The sequence below is a fragment of the Astatotilapia calliptera genome, chromosome 9, assembly GCF_900246225.1.
Source record: "Astatotilapia calliptera chromosome 9, fAstCal1.2, whole genome shotgun sequence".
NCBI classification, from domain to species: domain Eukaryota; kingdom Metazoa; phylum Chordata; class Actinopteri; order Cichliformes; family Cichlidae; genus Astatotilapia; species Astatotilapia calliptera.
Window position 1 is genome coordinate 30066372 of NC_039310.1, and position 5000 is coordinate 30071371.

The following is a 5000-nucleotide window of genomic DNA, read 5'->3' on the forward strand; positions in this document are numbered from 1 at the left end:
CACACACCACACACACACACACACGTTGCTGAGTCCATTTGTTTAGTCTGAGTCTAAACTCTGTGATGATCTGAAGTTTCAGTCTACGTCAGTTTCAGGTGTGCTGGACGGTACCTGCTGTGCTCCCAGACTCGCCTCACGCCCTGCAGCAGGTAGCTCCTGCAGGTGCTGATCATCTGGTTGGTGACCTTGAGCAGCAGTGAGCTCGTCCTCTCTGAGGTGTTTGTAGTACTGGGACACCACGTGGATCCATCTTGATTGCCGTCATCAGACTGGGAATGTGCTCCAGCATCCTGGTCTGTGGGGCCGGGAAAAAGGAAGACGGAGGATGAGAGGCGGTTTGTCCGGTGACTGATACGAGCCTTCAGTGTGAGAACAAAGTGCTGACAGCAGCAGGAAACAGACAGCAGCCTCATTACTGACATGTAGACATCAAATAAATGCACATTCAGGCTGAGCTGAGAGAATTCTGTATCGCACCAATCTGATCCAGTAACAAGAAAACGTTTGTCATCAGACCCGATGCAAAAGAAGAAATAATAAAAACCATTAAAAAAGAAGCTGGTGGAGGTGAAACACCCGACTATCAATCATCACAACGGACAAATTCACCATCACAGAAAACATCCAAAAAAGATGAATGAGAAGAATACTGCTGATGAATCAGAGCTGGAACATCTCAGGACTGAGCTGTGATCCTGATCAAACTGTTTGTCTCTGTGATCTTTTTTAAACTTTTTAAAAGTCTGAAACTGAGAAAAAGAAAAGAGAAGTCTTTATTTTTTAAACAGTCACTTTAATTCTTTCTTCTTCTTCTTAAGTCACAGACAGGCCTTTGTCTCAGCTGTGATTTGTGACTACAGCCTCTCTGTGACGATGTCTTGACTGTTTTTCTGTTCCTCTCACAATGCATGAAGGACTCAAACAGACGCTTTATAACAGAAAGACATGAAGAGTGTTTTCTCCACAGGAGTGGATTTTTCCACAGATCCAAAGAACTTGTTGAGGGTGGAAAGAACTTGACGTTGTCCTTCCGCCTCGTGGCCACCACATGATGTCTCTGTTCCTGGTAAATCAATAAATCGATCAGTGATGACGTCAGCGTCGTCGAGACAACAGCATGTGAAACTGAAACAGGAAATAAACTGCTGACTGCAGATCTCTCCAGGCACGCAGGCAGCGAGACTGAGCCACCTGCAGGACCCCAGAAGTCCTCCTCACCTGCAGAGCCCTTCACCTCCTCCAGCAGACTGACACACACACCACACACACAACACACACACACACACACACACACACACACACACACACACACACACAGTTACAGCTTGGTTCAAAGCTGTTTCTTGTATCGTGTCAGTGTTGATGTCGTATTGCACATAAACTCTACACATTGGGACTCTGACTGTGTCGCTCCGTAGCCTGCACCTACTGGTCAGCCGTTGTAAGTGCACAAAACATTCTTCAAACCAAGATGGAAAAAATACGTATTGAAAAATGAAGTCAAAAATCTTGTTTTCATCCCTAAAGATGAATAAAATACTAAAGAAGAATCCTGATTGATGTTGTCAATTAATTCATGCAGAAAGGGTTAAACTTATAACAAACAAAACAAACACGTGAATATTTTGGAACATTTCGACTATCGAAGAGCAGAAAGAGAAAGAACACGAAAGTTATATTGTGTAAAAGTGGTTTTGGTCCTGAAAGTGTCAGAGATGGAAGACTAAACTTGTGCAGGTCTGAGGAGCTTCTGTCCACAGACGTCAGATATGTTTGAGAACGGAGTTTTAAAGTGAGATCCGAGCTGAGAGGACGCGTCTACCTGTTTGAAGGTCACCAGTGAGCTCTCCAGTGTCCAGGCTCGGCCGACGCCGGCGTCGTCGGGCCTCTTTCCTTCATCTAGCTCGCTCTCCGTCAGCACCTAGCTTGATTTGATTGGTCCACAGGGTCAACGCCTCCTCCAGACGCCTCCACCGAGCTCACTGTTATTGGGCTGAGAGCGAAAACACACGAGTTCTCTGAAACACATGAACACGGATCATTATGTCAAAGAAGCCATCACTCCGGTCAGATGGCTTCCTTCAGTTGCCAACAGTAAACTGGTTTGATTTACAATGAGAGTTGATTTTCAAAGCTTTTAAATGATGTTCCTTGTATTTCCACAGTCTCTGAGTTGTTTGTGTGAGATGTGAACGCTTGAACGCTTCATATCCTGCTGCTTCTGTAGTCTGCAGGGCTGCTCAGCTGGCTGATGGCGTCAGGAAGCTCCACGTGCTGGCAGCTGGAACATTTCTCACTCCGATTTCAGTCGGCATGAAGCTGCAAGATTACTGACGAACTGATCCACGAGGACAGGAAGGACCGGACGTGTGGCACGAGGCGCCGTCCTGCCAAGCCACCGACTGGGCACAGGGGATCAAAAGGTCAGCAATTAACAACAAAAGTTAATGTGTTCCTGTTCATCAAACCTTCTTACCTATATTCACAGCCAAAACGCATCAGGAGGGCACTGCCAACAAAATAAGACTTTTCATGGAATCATTATGTAAACAGCTGCCCTACATCAAACCAGCAGCTACAGATAAGCCAATGTGTGGCCTCCAGTAACACTGTGGGGAACCTTGGAGTCATGTTTGACCGGACTATCCTTCAACGACATATTAAACGAATATGTAAGACTGGCTATCTCTCCATTGTGCAACATCTCCTAAAGTACGTAACGCCGGTTAAAGAAATGCTAAATAGTAAAATAAGCATGTTGAAACTTAGAATAAATAGCAAGAGTAAAGGTCATTTTTACAATTTTCCTTGTTTCTAAAAAGATCAAAGTTCATGTCAACTGATTAAAAACATGTTTGCAATTGTTAGAATAATTTATCTTTTGTTTTATTGTGAATTGTTTGTTGAGAACTGTAAATCTCCTACGGGGATATGGTCTGTGAAAGGTAACACAGGGTGAGAAGGAAAAGAGATGCGCGAGAGAGAGGGGCGGTGGCGCTGATTAACACGGAGCATCCGAGGAGTTAGCTTGTTTTTATTACTAGTAGTAAGTGTGTGTGACTTTTTCGGACCAAGATAAGTCAGTGTCGGTAAGCTAGTGAACACAACACGCTAAAAGTTCAGCATGAGTCCTGACTGTTGCTTTGTTCTGCTGCGTGCAAGCATTGAGTTAAAGTGAGGCTAACCCAGCCGTTTCGCTAATAAGGACTACTGTAGGCATGTCTGTTTCGCTAAAGTTTGTGGAGTCCTAACAGGCTGCAGAGGATCGTGTAGCGAACTGGATAACGACGGACACACCCCAAGATAGTCACATCTGAGTACCTCTGCAACGTTGGGATAGCTAAAACAGGTAGCAAGTGGAGCAGTGGAGATTCACGGACCTTCCTTCATCTTTGTGCTGCTGCATTCAGAGCGGAGTTTTCTGACGGAGCATGAAGACAAACACTGTGTGCACTGTTAATCTGGTAGGAATGCACGTTTCACAAGGTACTGAGTTTTATTGATTTATGTTTTTGCTCGTTGAGTTGAATGAACTTCCGGTTGGGAGATCTTTTGGATTTACCCTGAGCGCTACAGGCTGCAGCGTAGGGTATTATCTCTGCCGGCTTTAGGTTTAGTTGGACTATAATTGTTTTAATCACTGGTGGTTTACACTGGTATAGTGGAGATCCCTGTGTACAGTGGGGAAATGCTGTGTGCGTTTTTTGTTGGTTTGAAATTTTTTGTTTTCATTGTTTGGTTAAATTAAAGGAGGGTTGCAAGAGACTCACTTTACATGGTGTGTATGACATGATTTACTGCACTATAAGGACACTAGTGTTCATTTTGTTGCGTGTAGTGCTACTGTTAAGGAATAAGCTTCTTGATTCCAGAAAACAAGAGATAATTTAAAGAACTATCGTACAGACGAGTACACTAGGAAAAGAACCCAAAGCCCATTTAATTAATGTATTGATAAATAGGCTACAGTTAGAATATCCTGTCTCAGAGTGACGGTGGAAAAACTACGTTCATGCATTTAATTACTTCCAGGCTGGACAACTGTAATTTTCATTATTTATAGGAAGTCCTAAAATCCGCTGAAAAGCCTTCAGCTGATCCAAAATGCCTGGCAGCAAGAGTCCCTGACAGGACTAGAAACAGCAGATTTCTCCTACACTAGCTCTCTTCACAGGATTGACACCTCATGGCTGCCCTGACCTAGGCCCCTTTTCTTTGCTTTCAGTTCTCTTCTGTTAAAGAGAGTTCTTCTTCCCACCATCACAAAGTCTTCATATATGGGAGATCATGTGATCACTGGAAGCTTAAAACATCCCTTCTTGTGCTCAGTGAAAGCCTGCAATGGATGGAGGTAGTTTACCATGCTGCGAACCGAAGCAGGTACATGATTGTGGAGTCAGCAGAGTTTCCAAGATGTTCAAGGACGCCGCCGGCGCCGCTGGCAGTCCACACGCCAAGTCAGCTTCCTGGAAACATCAGGTTATGCACCAGAAGATTAGAATGATTGGCTGCATCCACAGTCACAGTCAACCAAGAGGTTGTGCAGTTGTTAAAGTTGAGGTGAGGAGGTGACCAGACCATGTACTGACTGCCTGCACGTTAGCGGTGGTTATGAGCACTTCTCAGTGGTTTCAGGGAAGACAGACATTTCCCCCAGTAAGGCTGGAAACACAGAACTGGATGGAGTTTAGGTTCCTTTCAACCGTGACGCAGACAGAGACATTCCGCTGCACTCTGGTCACCAGAGTCACCATGCAAAGGAAAACCTTTCATGGGCTTTAAGACGGGAGAGCATTCTGCAGGCTGCTTCGTTACCGTGATGGGGTACGGCGCTTACTATTTTTCAGTAACGAGTAATCTAGTTACTACTCCTATCGCTACAACGCGTTAGCAGTTACTAACAAGCAAAATATGTCTGTTACTTGTTTCGCAAACAAGCGGTCTGAAGCTGTGTTCAGCTTCCAGCAGCTTATATTCAGCTGCAGGAAGTAGCTGTA

At 44.7% G+C, this 5000-nt stretch overlaps 1 long non-coding RNA gene across 1 annotated transcript in view; it reads right to left on the minus strand.

The window, feature by feature from the left end:
- The window catches only part of LOC113029544 (uncharacterized), a 72324-nt gene extending 72163 nt beyond the window's left edge, over positions 1 to 161 (minus strand). Inside the window, exon 1 of the long non-coding RNA XR_003273440.1 lies at positions 115 to 161. This is a non-coding gene — a long non-coding RNA (uncharacterized LOC113029544). The remainder of the gene's footprint in view (positions 1 to 114) is intronic.
- Between the last annotated feature and the right edge of the window lie 4839 nt (positions 162 to 5000).